At 40.8% G+C, this 18,287-nt stretch overlaps 1 long non-coding RNA gene across 1 annotated transcript in view; it reads left to right on the top strand.

The window, feature by feature from the left end:
- The first annotated feature begins 6,205 nt into the window (after positions 1-6,205).
- Positions 6,206-18,287, top strand: part of LOC140822337 (uncharacterized) — a 35,156-nt gene continuing 23,074 nt past the window's right edge. Inside the window, exons 1-2 of the long non-coding RNA XR_012115954.1 lie at positions 6,206-6,322; positions 6,463-6,502. This is a non-coding gene — a long non-coding RNA (uncharacterized lncRNA). The remainder of the gene's footprint in view (positions 6,323-6,462; positions 6,503-18,287) is intronic.

Raw genomic sequence — 18,287 nt, 5'->3', positions numbered from 1 at the left:
TCAGATTGTATTGTGACATCGATGACATGAATTGAATTGTATCTTGTTCAGATATTGATCAGATTATGTACTGAGTTGAGTATTGATCAGAACAGATTGTGCATTGAGTTATTTACTGATACGGTGTATTCACTATTGTCATTTCAGATTGATATGGACAGATTTGAATACAAGACTTCGTTTTCGTCAGACAGGGACGACAAAGGTATAATTCATGTGATATTCGGGAAGCATAACTCAAATTAGAATAATTTGAGTTTCCCAATAAAATCACATACTAGATTATTGTTATATTGTTACCTGATTATGCTTTGATTATAGAATTGTATTCAAGCATGTAAGATAATTGTGATATTCAGTTATGAATATGATTATGCTTTGTTTACAGATTGTTATTCATTGCATTTAAGATAGGAAAGTCTTGACAGCCATTGTCAGACTTCTAGATGTTCGGTGTATCTCAGCTTAGGAGCAGCCCTGACTCCTATTGCAGTCGTTGATACAGCTCAGACCGAAGTCTAGGAATAAGACGTACATTCACCCCGAGTGAGAGGGTAGGTGACAGCCATTGACGTCTTATTCACATCGGGATCCCTAGAGTTATAGTTGAGTCGAGTCTAGACATGATTTGACTATAACTGCATGTGTTTAGAGATGTGGTTTCATAGAGTATGAAACCCATGTTTATTGCTTTCAGTATGATAGCATGTTTATATGATTTGATTTGAATTGCATGTTTATCTGATTGGAGCTGCATGCTTATTTTGATTTGATTTCATAGATTATGAAATCTATTATATTTAATTTTATTCATGATAGAACGTTTCATGATTTATTTTGTGTATATGCATGTTTACCATGTTTTATACTTGGATTTATTCTCACCGGAGTTATCCGGCTGTTGTCTTGTTTTGTATGTGTGCATGGCAACAGGTGGGACAAGATCGGGGTCGAGAAGATGATGAGAGAATATGAGGTTAGCGTGGTGATTCCGGACTTGGATAGATTTAGGTTTTATTACTTGAACTTTAGTAGTTGAACCTTAGATCAGTTAAAAGATTGATGTATCTTTATACTGAATTGTAGTTTATACAGATATGTATAATAGAATAATGCCATGACCTTCCGCACTTGATATTTTAAAAGAAAAATTTTTAGACCCTGTTTATTAGAACTGATAATTAAATCCCCAAAGATTAATAAGAAAGATCAGCGTCCGGGTCCCCACAACAGGTGGTATCAGAGCGATAGATCCTTTAGATTGAGATAGTCAGAGTTGATAGATCCTTTAGACTGAGATAGAAGAGAACGAGCGGGGTAGATTGAATTTTCTTTACTTGCATGTGATTGCTAGCATGAGAATTATTTCAATGCTGACTTGCATGATGTGTGCTAGCATGATTTATTGTTTTCCCTATTACATGTTGCTTGTTATCTGAGTTGATTGCAGCGTGTAATTACTAAGCCTGGATCAGAACCGAGTCTGAATCAGAGGTATATGATCAGAGGAGGGCTGAGACAGATTGTATAGACTGTGTACTAACCGAATTGATATTCAGATATACCGCCTCGAAGAATTTCAGAAAAGGGCAGTACTTCGTCTGAACAGAGATATGTATCAGAAACTCAGTTAGAAGAAAAGATGAAAGAATTTGAGTTATTACAGCCGCCGGTTCTGAATGGTACCGAGACATCTGAAGACTGTCAGAACTGGTTTGATGATATAGAAATCTTGTTTGATTTACTTGACTGTACAGATGAACAGATGGTTAAAATGGTGCCTTATCAGTTACGAGAAGCCGCCAGGAGTTGGTGGATTGCCAGTAGAAGAATGTGGGCACAGAGAGGTACAGTGATGTCGTGGGAAATATTCAGAACTGAATTCTATCGAAGATTTTTCTCAGCTTCGTACCGAGAGGACAAGAAATTAGAGTTTGAGAATTTGAGCCAAGGGCAGCTGAATATTGACCAATATATTGCTAAATTCTCTACTCTACTGCATTTTGCTCCTCATTTAGCTGGAAATGATGAAGCTATAGTGAATCAGTTCATCAGATGGTTGAATTCAGAGGTAGTTGCATTTATGAACTTGCAACGACCTTACTATTTTGCTGACATCCTAAGTAGAGCAAAGAGAGCTGAGGCGAGTCTGATTAGGCAATTGACAAGGTTGTGTGTAAAGCCACTTCAGGCACAGCAATCCCCTCTTCGATATGATCACGGCAGTACGAGCGGGAAGCAAGATTTGCTGAAAGTTCGGAAGAAGCCATTCAAGAAGTTAGGAAGTGGTTCCTCGAGTTCCAGTAGTTCTTGTCCGAGCTATACTGGAGTGTATTGCAGGAGTTGCGGAGGGAGACATTCCACCGAACAATGTCAGGGAGTAACTAGTAGATGTAATATTTGTGGACAGCCGGGACACTTTGCTAAAGTCTGTCCCCAGAAGCGTTCCCGAAGATCGTAGAGAACAGAGTTCACCTGAAAACACAGATCCAGAACTTACAACAGGTACTATTCTTTATTATTCTATTGCATACGTATTGATATATACTAATGCAACACGGGAGTTGGGCGTCATTCCAAATGGAGTTGCTCCTATCCCGGTGATGTGTGACAACACGGGAGCCATAGCTCAGGCGAAGGAGCCAAGGTCTCATCAGAAGTCCAAACACGTACTGAGAAAGTACCACATCCTCAGAGAGATCGTGGAAAGAGGAGATGTCACGATTGACAAAGTCGGCTCCGCAGATAATGTTGCTGATCCACTAACTAAGCCTTTACCAGGACCATCATTCGAGAAGCATCGCGAATCAATGGGTCTAAAGAGTATAGGTAGTTGGCTCTAGTGCAAGTGGGAGATTGTTAGAGTAGGTGCACGTCGAGCCAAGTGTTGGCCGACTGTTCACGATGAAACTCTTTGTATAAACGATCTTTATTTTAATAATATTTGAATTTATTAATTTGGCGCATCTTTATCTTTATACCCATGCTAGCTGCATAGATAAAGCCCTTGAATATACAAATAGTAGAAAGAATATGAGATGCTCATATGATGAGTATCATGAAACTCATATTTGTAATACTGTATATTCTAAACCGTTCCTAGTCGATTCAGCCGCCACTAAGAAGGATAAAGGCCGCTCGAGTTAGAGACTAGTATCTGCGATGTGAGTACCATGTTTCATTGGTAGGGGACATTGTGATGTCCGAGCATGCAGATAGGTGCTCCTGGTAGAGTGCACTGAACAACCCTCCATAAAAGGACTTTCCAAGTGGTTCTCACTTATCGAGTGGAAAAGTCCTGGTTTATGGTTGTACACCATTAGTCCTTATGACCCGGGACAACATTGAGACTCTATGTGCTAGCGTTTCACTTTGACTTGTTTACCGACTCTTATGGGGTCATTAGGTGGCAAGATTGGGTGTTACGGCGAAACATATAGGAGTCGATGCATTGTAGTCGGGGATTCACCGCTTACCTACGGGTATGGATATCCTATGTGTTTTTCATGTATGTGTGGGTTGAAATCTCTGATCAGAGTATGGTGGTAATTATGAAAGGGGTTTCATAGATTACACCATCGATGCAACCACGACATGACACATAGTATCGATTCATTGACAACTCTCGATAGACCAATAGTTGTCGAATCGGTCGGGATATATGAGTTGAAGGGACCGTACTGTACGCTAACCATAATTGAATGGTTCTTGCAGGCACTATCATGTGATAACTAGGGAATCACGTAAGCGATGCTGCTAGGCGTTTAACGTGATTGGTTGGGTACTATCAGACTTGAGTTCTGACGTTCTTGCTATCAAGGAGTTGATAAGTAAGAATGGAGCAATTGGGGTATGCTCGTATAAGGACATGTTTAGTCCGAATCACATAGAGATGTGAACCCACGGCTAGTTGTATCAATGAACCATTGAGGGCCACACAAGTACTTGCTTAGTAAATCCCGAAGAGAAGTAAAATAGTTCAATGTGTTGAACGGCTTATAAATGTGTTTATAAGCGTAAAGAAAATTAGAAGTATGACTTCTATGAGAGAAATATAAATTTTAATTTATGGAAGTGTTCCTAAGATTAAAATTTGGCCAAGTAAATAATGTAGTTGAAAATTGTGATTTTCATAAACATTATTGGGGACTAAATTAAATTAATTCAAGTGTTGAATTAATTAAACACTAGTGGACCTAGTAGAGTCCAAATAATTAAATATAATTCAAGTGTTGAATTAATATTATTGAGTCTAGTAGAGCTCAATTAAAATAATTATTTAACTAGTGGGACTTGAATAAATTCAAGTAGTATTTAATTAATCTCAAATGTGTTTGAGATAATTAAAATTTAGTCTATGGTTTTTAATGTGTTAAAAACTATATTATATGCATGTCATTCTAGGGTTTGCATGCTTTGGGGAGGTGAAGGGTTGGAGACTAGGCATGCAACTTTTTGTTGCTTTTGAGAGTTGCTTTTCTCACAACCTAGACTCAACTTCACTCCTCATTCTACACCTCCATTTGGCCGAAATCTTGAAACTTTTCTCTCCCAAAATTTCTTCTTGTTTTGTTCTTCAATTTGTTGAGAACAAAATTTCTCTTTGAAAAATCCTTTTGATTTTCTAGTGCAAATCAAGAGGGGATTTACATAGCTAAGTGGTGGGCCTAATTCTTGAAGGAGAAAAAGGTGTGCTTGTAGATTTGTCTACCAAAGAAGAGCTAAAGTATTCATACTTTAGTTGGAGCCATTTCATCAACTCTAAGGGGTTGATAGGTAAATCACTAAAACATCCTATGCATGTTTTTGTTATTTTTGTAAATATTGCACAAATAATCAAGGTGGCCGAAATTTCATGTCATTTTTGAAAATTTATGCTTCCGTTGCGTTTCCGGCCACCGTAACCGGTCCGCTTTCAAGTGGTATCCGAGCTTAGGTTACGGTTTTTGTGCTATATTTACGTAATATTGTATTGAGATCGATTTCTAACCGCTTGAGAATTTTTTGTGCAAGATTTTCATAGGGCCGAAAATTCTATTTCAAAAACAAAAAAAAATAAATAAATTTTCGGGCAGCATGTTGCTGCCCGAGGGCTGCCCGAGCTGCCCGGAAATTTCGGGCAGCAAAGGGCAGCCCGAGGGGGCTGCCCGAAAATGCAGTTTTTTAAAAATAAAAATAAAAAAAAAAATTTTTTGTTGCCGGAATCCGGCGACGGCGATGACGGCTAGGGTTTCCAAAAGTGTTTTGGACAATCTTAGTGTCATGGGCCTTGAGTTGTTGGGCCATTAGATGGTCAACATAATTTTGTGAAATTTAAATGGGCCAAACTATTTTTGTTGAAAAATGAGTTTTGGGCCCTTAAGTTTAAATTTACAATTGTTGCACATATTTTCTCATAAAATAAATAATTGAAGTAGGACTTTAATTATTTATAGTAAATTGTGATTTATAAGAAATTCGATTATAAATAAATTAATTTGAAAGTTGTAATAGCCGAACCCGGTGTACGGTATGGTTTAAGATTTTGTATGATTATTGGCTATTTGGGTAAGTTTAAGTATAGTTTGGATGTTAAGAGTTTCGATTTATGATTTTAGTATGGTTGGTTATAGATGATGTGCAGTGTTTTTGTAGCGGCGTTACGATTAAATTCATGATAAATGGTATATTGATCCAAATGAGGTGAGGCCAATTGGAGTGGTTAGATAAGACATAAGGCTATAACTTTCGTATTTTGAGTTTTGTTCAAATCATTGTGGAAGGTAAGCCAAAAGTGTCCCGAAGTGTGTCGTGTGATTCGACGTTCCTCCAGTGACACAGGTTGGGAGATTTAGCATAACTTTTTACTCAGACATCCAAATGATCTGAAATTTTGAGGGAGTCAAGATAAGACATAGAGCTACAACTTTGTAGTTTACCACTTTTTCTAATTCGGACGGGAAGAGGCGTTTCTGAAGCGATCTTTGTAGAAGCTGTGCGCAGAGTAAGATTTGGTCCGAAGGTAGAGCGCACCCGCGGTCATGTAAGGACCGCACCCGCGATCTCAGTGGTTCAGAAAATGGTTTTTGGTCGTAGGCTTGGCGCACCCGCGGTCCTTGGAGTGCCGCACCCGCGGTCTTGCTTTTTGGAGGTATGGTCGAGATTTAAAGTAACTTTTTGGATGATTTGACTTCATTTCTCTTCTTCTTTCCCCTTCAATCTCGTTTTTCTCTCTAAGGAGCAAGGGTTTTCTTCCATTTCATCCATTTCCTACCTTTGATTCTTGGATCTAGTTCGATTTTCGACTTGAGATCGAGGTTCTCCTTGGTGCTAGGAAGCTTAGGTAAGTTTTTGGTTGAGTTCTATCATGGTTTTGGAAATGGCATGCTATAGGTTGGAGTATTGGTTGGTTCTATGGATTATTTAACTTGTATTTTTGGATATAGAGTTGATTTTGGTGTTGTTTATGGATTATTGTTGTAGGTGGTGAACCAAGAGCTTATTTGAGGTGTTCTATTGGGTTGTAAGTGGAATTTCATCCTTTTTGCTCACATGATATTATATGTATTGTGTTTTAAATGTTTCAAAGTGTTATTCCCTTCAATTGATCCATTGTTATGTATTGATTTCATTGATTATCTATTGGAGGCATTGATGTCTCACTATTGTTAAAAAGGGAATACAAGTGATATTATGAGATTGCGAAACGACGGCTTTAAATGATATTCAGAGTTCAAATGTTTTATTGGATTGATTAATCATAGTCAGAGCATTGCATGCAATTAGATGATCATCGACCATAGGCTTTTATCCCCTCACAGTTATCGATTTATATCGATGGGATATTGGCAACCATAGTCACAGATACTATTGATATCAATCCAACCATAGAAAAGAGAATACCATCGTATTGCTATCTATTGCTATGCTATTGCTACAGTTATTGCTACAGTATTCATGTTTCAGAGTTGATGGTATTTATGATTTCAAAGTCATGTTTTACAGAGTATACTATGTATCATTGCTATGTAGAGTTCCACTTGCTGAGTTTTTATACTCATTTCAGTTATTTCATGTGATGCAGATCAGAGTGGCGGCCCGGGACGTTGACTGTGGACAGGGAGTCATATGCATGCACCGTTGGAAGGATGATTTTGATGGCATGATCATAGGACTGATGTTTTGTATTTTATTTTACCTTTGGAATGATCATGTATTTATTTTGGTTGTTAAATGTTTAAAGAAAATGTATTTTGAAACTCCTTCCATATTTTAAAGAAAAATTTTTATTCCGCTGCGTATTTTATTTAAAGAGGTCAGGGGTGTCACAAAAGTAGACAAAGGTGTTTGTATACTTTGTTAATTTAATTTATAATTGTGGCGGTTAGTGATTGGATCAAGATATATAATATTGGATCAATTAATTATAGTGATAATTAATTGATGGTGTATGATATATGATATTGTGCATGAAGGATGATCAAAAGCCCAAGCTCAATTTGCTAGGTGTATGCTAGGATATTTGTGTTGTATGATTGTAATAATTATCAATTTAAAGTGGGCTTGGTTTATGGCCCGTTCCCACCCCATGAGATGTATCCCTATGTGCCATGGATATTTAATTGTAAATATTAGAATAGGGGAAGATCAAGATTGGAAGATGGTGGCCTTGGTGATTATGAAGATCGAAGACATGTAATATTGGATGCTAATGTAATAGTATAGTTGCATTGCATCCCGTGCATTTACCCTAGGATTGGACCTAGGCCTGTGTTTAGCTCACACGGGCCATTAGTGTTGGGGCAATTGATCATCCTTATACTGTTTTCTATTTATAATATATGCATGATATGTTATAAATAATGAGTATGTGCGTTATTATATTATAATAACAAAGTTGCATGAATCCGGCAAACATACGATCAAACATGGCGAGCTTTTAAAATAAAATTAATGATGAGACCTTTCAAAATTAAAAACCCTCATTTTGAATTAGATTCAAAATTAATATCAAGTCCGAAAAGGGGAATTATAAATTTGTTTATAATTTCCTTGTCTTCCATCGACAATGGGTGCATGATGAACGCTACCCGTACTCGGGACTCGGCTCAGATAATTGAGGGGGCCCTGGGTGCCGGAAAGCTGTGACATCCATTGACATAGTGATGTGAACTACGTGGAACTCCCATGACTTCGGCTCAGATAATTGAGGGAACTCATGGCGACCGTCCATTAAGGTTCAACATCGATGGGTAAGGCTTGACACGTAAAGATGAACGACGTCTATAATGGGTCCTAATCAAACGTGAGACAAAAGTTTACGTTAAGGGTTGCATTGTGATGCAATTGGGAAACTACCTTTTAGGAATTGTGATTGACTGTATAAACGGGATCATAATTCGCTAATTGGACCTTACGTACCTACTGAGGAAAGGAGTTTCCCGTTTTCACTAGAGGGTAGTGAAAGATGTCAAAACAGTGGGAGTAATTATTTATAAAGTAAAAGTCCAAACTTTATATCTTATGAAATATTTTGAAATAGTCATTAACATTTATCTGTTTTACTTTTCAGTACAAATCTTTGACATGTCATCATTTCGCAACCCGTTTTCCGTCATTCTCGAAAAACACATTCTAACCGGACCAAACTATATCACTTGGCTAAGAAATTTAAAGATCGTCCTAAACTCGGAGAGAATCGCATATACACTGACTGAGGCGCCCCCTGCTGAGGCTCCTAAGGGCTGCACTCCTGAGGAATTGCAGACCCACAAGGAATGGTGTGACCATGACTTGAAGGCCAAGTGTTATATGCAGGCTTCGATGAACGATGAGCTGCAAAGGCGATTCGAGGATGCTAAGAATGCTGCTGACATTCATATGCACCTCAAGGAGCTCTTCGGTGAGCAGACTCGGCCTTTGAGGCATGCCACAGTAAAGGAGCTCATCACTTTACGCATGCGAGATGGGACTTCGGTCCATGAGCATGGCCTAAAGTTGATTGGGCTCGTGGACAAGCTCGTAGGCATGGATTTGGTGTTGCCTTCGGAGTTGACCACTGATGTGTTACTGCTGTCGCTGCCTAGCTCTTTCGATCCTTTCGTTGTGAACTTCAATATGAACAAGCTCGAGCCCAGCCTTGAAGAGTTGGTGAACATGCTTGTGACCTTTGAGTCCACAATCAAAAAGGAGAAGCAGGTTCTTTATGTGGGCTCTTCATCTGGCACGAAGACCGGTCCACCTGGGAAGGGAAAGAAGCGTTCTTTCCAGCGTACCAAGAAGAGCGAGCCCTTGAAGAGGCAGACTTCGAGTCCCGTTGTGGCAGCCGCGCCAGTGAAGGCTGAAAAGACTGTTGACATCTGTCACCACTGCAAGAAGCCTGGACATTGGAGGCGTAACTGTAGGGAATATCTTGCGCAGAAGGGTTCTGGCAAAGGTATGTTCTTTATTGAAGTAAATATCTCGATTAACTCTACTTCTTGGGTATTGGATACCGGCTGTGGCTCACATCTCTGTAATGATTTGCAGGCGATGGGAAGAAGTAGGAGGCTCCGAGAGGGTGAGACCTTCTTGAAGATGGGCAATGGAGCAAGAGTTGCTGCCAAAGCCGTAGGAGATGTTTGTTTAATTTTGAACAATGATTTTAAGCTTATTTTGAGAGATGTTTTATTTGTACCAGACTTGATTAAAAACATTATTTCCATTCCTATGCTTGATATCGATGGATTTTCTTGTTTATTTGGCAAAGGTGTTTGCAATATTTACAAGAATGAATGTTTAGTTGGTACCGGTGAACTTGAAAACAATCTCTACACCTTAAAATTAAAAGATATTCCACTTAACAATGTCCAAACGATAACAACAACAAATAAGCGCAAACAAGATACTCTTAATGCGGCACAATTATGGCATGCTCGATTAGGTCATATTTCCTCAAGAAGGATGAACAAGCTAGTGGGAGTTGGCATGTTTGATATGTCTGATATTAATGCTCTCACGACTTGTGAATCCTGTCTGAAAGGAAAGATGACCAAAATTCCCTTTAATGGCCATGCGGAGCGAGCCAAAGGGTTATTGGATTTGATCCATACCGATGTGTGCGGTCCGCTTAGCATCACCACTAATCATGGACATGCCTACTTCATCACCTTTACCGATGACTATTCGAGGTATGGGTATGTGTATTTGATGAAATACAAGTCTGAAGCCTTTGAACGGTTCAAAGAATTCAGAAGTGAAGTAGAGAAACAATTGGGACGAAGCATCAAGACACTTCGATCGGATCGAGGTGGCGAGTTCCAAGAGTATCTAAGGGAGAATGGGATTCTCTCGCAGTGGACTCCGCCCGCTACACCGCAGTTGAATGGTGTATCGGAGCGTCGTAACCGGACCTTGATGGACATGGTTCGGTCTATGATGGGGTTCACGGAGTTGCCGCCATCCTTTTGGGGATATGCGCTTGAGACAGCGGCACTGTTGTTGAACCATGTCCATACAAAAGCAGTTGATAAGACACCATATGAGATATGGATGGGTAAGCCACCCAAATATTCTTATTTTAGAATATGGGGGTGCCCTGCTTATGTGAAGCAGGTAGTGGGAGATAAATTGGATAGTCGATCCATTTTATGCTACTTTGTGGGATATCCAAGGAATTCAGCTGGATATTATTTCTATCATCCTCAAGAAAAAAAGTGTTTGTTTCTAGGAACGCAACCTTTTTGGAAAAAGAATTTCTATTGGATAGAAAAGGCGAGATGATAGAACTCGAAGAGGTTCGAGAGACACCCACAGTTGTAGAACCCACACCCGAGAAGCCAAGTGAGGAGATACAAGCTCCTAGAAGATCCGAGAGAGTCTCGAGACCACCTATGAGGTATGGTCTGCTTCTTGAAGAGGGCCATGATGAGCCTAATCTTGGATGTGATCCAAGGACCTTCAAGGAAGCGTTATCTGATGCCGATTCATCCAAATGGCTTGAAGCAATGGAATCTGAGATGAATTCCATGCATTCGAACCAAGTGTGGAATCTCGTGGATCCACCTGAGGGAATTGTTCCCATAGGGTGTAAATGGATTTACAAGAGGAAACTTGGGGCGGATGGGAAGGTATTGACCTTCAAGGCGCGACTGGTTGCAAAAGGATATACTCAAAGGCAAAGTGTTGACTATGAGGAAACCTTTTCTCCAGTTGCGATGTTCAAGTCCATTAGGATTTTGCTAGCCATAGCTGCATGGTATGACTATGAGATATGGCAGATGGATGTCAAGACTGCCTTCCTTAATGGGGATATTAAGGAAGAGATTTACATGTCTCAACCTGAAGGGTTTACATCCATCGGAAGTGAGCATATGGTATGCAAACTTCAAAGATCTATTTATGGTCTTAAGCAGGCATCTAGGAGCTGGAACCTCAGATTCGATAGTACGATCAAAGAGTTTGGTTTTACTAAGAATCCTGAGGAACCCTGTGTGTATAAGAAGGTCAGTGGGAGTGCTGTGACATTCCTTGTTCTTTATGTTGATGACATTCTACTCATTGGGAATGATGTAGGAATGTTGCAATCAACAAAGATATGGTTAGCAAGTAAGTTCTCAATGCAGGACTTGGGTGAAGCATCTTTTGTATTGGGAATACAGATCTATAGAGATAGATCAAAAAGATTGCTTGGTCTCACCCAGTCCACATACATTGATACCATCGTGAAGCGGTTCTCGATGGACGAGTCCAAGAAAGGACATCTACCAATGTGTCATGGCGTGTCCCTATCCAAGTCTATGTCTCCCAAGACTGATGCAGAGATAGCGGCGATGACACGAATTCCGTATGCTTCGGCTATTGGTAGTATCATGTATGGGATGATATCTACACGTCCTGACGTGGCTTTTGCACTAAGTGTAGTGAGTAGATATCAATCCAACCCTGGTCTTCCACACTGGAAAGCTGTGAAAGACATCCTCAAGTATTTGAGAAGGACCAATAAGTTGTTCTTGGTCTATGGGGGTGGAGAACTAAAATTGGAAGGCTATACCGACTCTAGCTTCCAAAGCGATGTTGATGACTCGAAGTCAACCTCCGGATTCATATTCATGCTCAATGGTGGTGCTGTCTCTTGGAAGAGTTCCAAGCAAGACAGTACTGCGGATTCCACCACTGAGGCAGAATACATTGCTGCATCGGCTGCAGCAAAGGAGGCCGTTTGGATTAGGAATTTCGTCCAAGAGTTGGGCGTCATTCCAAATGGAGTTGCTCCTATCCCGGTGATGTGTGACAACACGGGAGCCATAGCTCAGGCGAAGGAGCCAAGGTCTCATCAGAAGTCCAAACACGTACTGAGAAAGTACCACATCCTCAGAGAGATCGTGGAAAGAGGAGATGTCACGATTGACAAAGTCGGCTCCGCAGATAATGTTGCTGATCCACTAACTAAGCCTTTACCAGGACCATCATTCGAGAAGCATCGCGAATCAATGGGTCTAAAGAGTATAGGTAGTTGGCTCTAGTGCAAGTGGGAGATTGTTAGAGTAGGTGCACGTCGAGCCAAGTGTTGGCCGACTGTTCACGATGAAACTCTTTGTATAAACGATCTTTATTTTAAAAATATTTGAATTTATTAATTTGGCGCATCTTTATCTTTATACCCATGCTAGCTGCATAGATAAAGCCCTTGAATATACAAATAGTAGAAAGAATATGAGATGCTCATATGATGAGTATCATGAAACTCATATTTGTAATACTGTATATTCTAAACCGTTCCTAGTCGATTCAGCCGCCACTAAGAAGGATAAAGGCCGCTCGAGTTAGAGACTAGTATCTGCGATGTGAGTACCATGTTTCATTGGTAGGGGACATTGTGATGTCCGAACATGCAGATAGGTGCTCCTGGTAGAGTGCACTGAACAACCCTCCATAAAAGGACTTTCCAAGTGGTTCTCACTTATCGAGTGGAAAAGTCCTGGTTTATGGTTGTACACCATTAGTCCTTATGACCCGGGACAACATTGAGACTCTATGTGCTAGCGTTTCACTTTGACTTGTTTACCGACTCTTATGGGGTCATTAGGTGGCAAGATTGGGTGTTACGGCGAAACATATAGGAGTCGATGCATTGTAGTCGGGGATTCACCGCTTACCTACGGGTATGGATATCCTATGTGTTTTTCATGTATGTGTGGGTTGAAATCTCTGATCAGAGTATGGTGGTAATTATGAAAGGGGTTTCATAGATTACACCATCGATGCAACCACGACATGACACATAGTATCGATTCATTGACAACTCTCGATAGACCAATAGTTGTCGAATCGGTCGGGATATATGAGTTGAAGGGACCGTACTGTACGCTAACCATAATTGAATGGTTCTTGCAGGCACTATCATGTGATACCTAGGGAATCACGTAAGCGATGCTGCTAGGCGTTTAACGTGATTGGTTGGGTACTATCAGACTTGAGTTCTGACGTTCTTGCTATCAAGGAGTTGATAAGTAAGAATGGAGCAATTGGGGTATGCTCGTATAAGGACATGTTTAGTCCGAATCACATAGAGATGTGAACCCACGGCTAGTTGTATCAATGAACCATTGAGGGCCACACAAGTACTTGCTTAGTAAATCCTGAAGAGAAATAAAATAGTTCAATGTGTTGAACGGCTTATAAATGTGTTTATAAGCGTAAAGAAAATTAGAAGTATGACTTCTATGAGAGAAATATAAATTTTAATTTATGGAAGTGTTCCTAAGATTAAAATTTGGCCAAGTAAATAATGTAGTTGAAAATTGTGATTTTCATAAACATTATTGGGGACTAAATTAAATTAATTCAAGTGTTGAATTAATTAAACACTAGTGGACCTAGTAGAGTCCAAATAATTAAATATAATTCAAGTGTTGAATTAATATTATTGAGTCTAGTAGAGCTCAATTAAAATAATTATTTAACTAGTGGGACTTGAATAAATTCAAGTAGTATTTAATTAATCTCAAATGTGTTTGAGATAATTAAAATTTAGTCTATGGTTTTTAATGTGTTAAAAACTATATTATATGCATGTCATTCTAGGGTTTGCATGCTTTGGGGAGGTGAAGGGTTGGAGACTAGGCATGCAACTTTTTGTTGCTTTTGAGAGTTGCTTTTCTCACAACCTAGACTCAACTTCACTCCTCATTCTACACCTCCCTTTGGCCGAAATCTTGAAACTTTTCTCTCCCAAAATTTCTTCTTGTTTTGTTCTTCAATTTGTTGAGAACAAAATTTCTCTTTGAAAAATCCTTTTGATTTTCTAGTGCAAATCAAGAGGGGATTTACATAGCTAAGTGGTGGGCCTAATTCTTGAAGGAGAAAAAGGTGTGCTTGTAGATTTGTCTACCAAAGAAGAGCTAAAGTATTCATACTTTAGTTGGAGCCATTTCATCAAATCTAAGGGGTTGATAGGTAAATCACTAAAACATCCTATGCATGTTTTTGTTATTTTTGTAAATATTGCACAAATAATCAAGGTGGCCGAAATTTCATGTCATTTTTGAAAATTTATGCTTCCGTTGCGTTTCCGGCCACCGTAACCGGTCCGCTTTCAAGCTCTTCTGTCTCGACTGCGCTGTCTTCATCCTCTCGCGAATCACAACAACCACATCAGCAGTCTGTTGGACCAACTCTGGTCCCAACATCTTCCTCTCACCTACTTCATCCCAATACAAGGGCGATCTGCACTTCCTGCCATACAATGCTTCGTAAGGTGCCATGCCAATCGTCGCCTGGTAACTGTTATTGTACGTGAACTCAACCAAAGGCAACTTGGAATCCCAGCTACCTGGATATTCAATAGTACAAGCTTTGAGCATATCCTCTAGAATCTGGATGACTCTCTCTGATTGACCGTCGCTCTGAGGGTGATAAGCTGTACTGAACGCTAACCGCGAACCCATAGCTCTGTGAAAACTCTTCCAAAACAATGAAGTAAACCTGGGATCACGATCAGACACGATCGACACTGGAACTCCATGAAGTCTAACAATCTCTGCAATATACTCTTCGGCATACTGGTTCATGGAATACGTCATCTTGATTGGGAGAAAATGCGCTGACTTGGTCAATCGATCAACGACAACCCAAATAGAGTTAAAACCTTTCTGCGTTCTGGGAAGACCAGTCACGAAATCCATCGTAATATGCTCCCACTTCCACTGAGGAATCGGCAATGATAGCAATGTCCCAGCAGGTCTCTGATGCTCGATCTTCACCTGCTGACAAGTAAGGCACTGAGAAATGAACATGGCAACATCTTTCTTCATACCTGGCCACCAATAGAGTCGACGAAGATCCTGATACATCTTCGTACTGCCTGGATGAATCGAATATGGTGCGGTATGAGCCTCTGACAGAACGTCTCGCCGAATGTCATCACCAACAGGAACACAAATACGGCCTCTGAAAGTCACCAAACCATCTCCATTCGTCGCAAACTCTGAATTACCTCTCTCCTCAGCTCTAGCTCTCAACTCTGCCAACTGAACATCGTCAGCCTGCTCTCTACGGATCCTGTCCGTCAACGTAGCCCGAATGACCAACGCTGAAAGGCGAGCAATGGTCCCCGGAACCACCAAAGAAATCTCCTCTCTCTGCAAATCCATCAACAATGGCCTCTGAATCAAAGAACTCAAGGAAGAACTCGATTTACGGCTCAAAGCATCAGCCACAACATTCGCCTTCCCTGGGTGATAACTGATAGTCACATCATAATCCTTGACTAGCTCTAACCACCTCCTCTGTCGCATATTGAGCTCTTTCTGGGAAAACAAATACTTCAAGCTCTTGTGGTCCGTGAAGATCTCACACTTTTCGCCATACAAGTAATGTCTCCAAATCTTCAGGGCGAAAACCACAGCTGCCAGCTCTAAATCATGCGTCGGATAATTCTTCTCATAATCTTTCAACTGGCGAGAAGCATAGGCAATGACCTTACCTCGCTGCATCAACACTGCACCGAGACCCTTCTTCGACGCATCGGTATAGACAACAAAATCCTCTGAACCATTAAGCAATGCAAGAATGGGAGCTGTCGTCAATCTATCTTTCAACTCTTGGAATGCACTCTGACAATCATTGGACCACTCGAACTTCACAGTCTTCCTCGTCAGATTGGACAATGGCAGGGCAATCTTGGAAAAGCCTGAAATGAAACGACGATAATAACCCGCCAAACCAAGGAAACTGCGTACCTCTGATACAGTAGTAGGAATAGGCCACTTCTGAACTGCCTCTATCTTCACTGGATCAACAGCGATACCATCTCTCGAGACAACATGGCCTAGAAAAGAAATCTGATCCAACCAAAACTCACACTTCTTCAACTTGGCAAACAACCTCCTCTCTCTCAATAACTGAAGAACAACTCTGAGATGCTCTGAATGAAGCTCTCGGGTCTTGGAATAAATCAGGATGTCATCGATGAAGACAATGACGAAGCTATCCAAATATGGCTTGAACACACGGTTCATCAGGTTCATGAATACTGAAGGGGCATTGGTCAGACCAAAAGACATCACAAGAAACTCATAGTGACCATACCTGGTCCTGAACGCCGTATTAGGGATATCAGACTCCCTAACCTTCAACTGCTAGTAGCCAGACCGAAGATCAATCTTCGAGAATATGGTGGCACCATGAAGCAGATCAAACAAATCATCTATCCGTGGCAACGGATACTTATTCTTGACAGTCACTTTGTTGAGCTCTCTGTAGTCGATACACAGACGCATCGACCCATCTTTCTTCTTGACAAAAAGAACCGGAGCTCCCCAAGGCGAAGAACTCGGACGAATAAAACCCTTTTCTAAAAGATCCTGCAACTGCGTCTTCAACTCTTTCATCTCGGTAGGAGCCATCCTATACGGAGCCTTAGAAATAGGAACCGTACCTGGAGCAAGATCAATCACAAACTCCACATCTCTGTCCGACGGCAAACCCGGAACATCATCTTCAAACACATCAGCAAACTCCCTCACCACATCAATATCATCTATATTCAACTTAATTAATCTATCAACATCCACAATCGAAGCCAGAAACACCTCACAACCTCTACACAACAGCTTCTCAGCCTCAATACAAGAAATAAAAGGAAGGACCAGCGAAGTACCTGCACTGGCGAGCGAACCTCCCTTATTGCTATCATCTGTAAAAGTCACCGTCTTAGCAATGCAATCGATCACTGCATGATAAGTCGATAGCCAATCCATGCCAAGAATAACATCAAATGCAACCATCGGGATAACAATCAAATCAGCATAGACCTCTCGCCCATCAATAAGAACAGAACATACATACACAATAGATGTCGGGCACAACACATCCCCCGAAGGTAAAACAACATTAAACTGGAGGGGAATAGCAGAAGGAACTAAACCCAAAGATCTCATAAACAATTCAGACATAAATGAATGAGTAGCACCAGTATCAATCAAAGTCGTAGCTACCCTGCCTGAAATTAAAATAGTGCTAGAGATCACAAAAGAATCATGGTTTATACCTTCCTTGGTCATCGTAAAGATACGACCCTGCACTTTATCCTTGCTCCCTCCTCTTGGACAATCTCGGGCAATGTGGCCTGCTGTGCCACAGCGATAACAAGAATGAGTGCCAAATCTGCACTCTCCTCGGTGATGTCTGCCACACTTAGGACACAGTGGCTTCTCTGGATCAACTGGAACTGACGGCGGTTTAGGACTCTGATCCACCTTGCCTTTCCCTTTGAAATGATCTTTGCATCTCTGACTCGAACTCTGAACCCTCTGAGCAACGAACTGCTGCCTCGCTTGCCTCTCCCTGGCAATATCCTTCTCGTCCTGCTCGGCCAACAAAGCCTTGGACACGATCTCTTTGAAAGTCACGGCCTTGGACATGTTGATATCTCGTCTGATCTCTGCTCTAAGGCCTCAAATGAAATGAGCGCCTTTATCCTTGTCGTTTGATGCGATGTACGGAGCAAACAAACAACCCTCTTCAAACTTCAAAATATATTCATCCACGTTCATGCCTCCCTGACGAAGCTCCAAGAACTCCGTAACCTTCCTCGCTCGAAGTGCGTCAGGAAAATACTTGTCGTAGAACAGCTCAGTAAACTCTGACCACTTCAATGTTGAAACATCAACTCCAACCTTGGTCGCATTCCACCATATGCGAGCAGCCTTTACCAACATGAATACAGCACAACTGATTCGGTCTCTGTCTTCGTAATGGAGATGATCGAAAATCGCCTCTAGAGCCTTGATCCACTCTACAGAAACAAAAGGATCGGTGCTCCCTGC

Source organism: Primulina eburnea, unplaced genomic scaffold (assembly GCF_022965805.1).
Source record: "Primulina eburnea isolate SZY01 unplaced genomic scaffold, ASM2296580v1 ctg802, whole genome shotgun sequence".
Classification (NCBI taxonomy): Eukaryota; Viridiplantae; Streptophyta; class Magnoliopsida; order Lamiales; family Gesneriaceae; genus Primulina; species Primulina eburnea.
The sequence above is the reverse complement of the archived record's forward strand: the minus strand, read 5'-3'. Positions and strand labels throughout refer to the sequence as shown.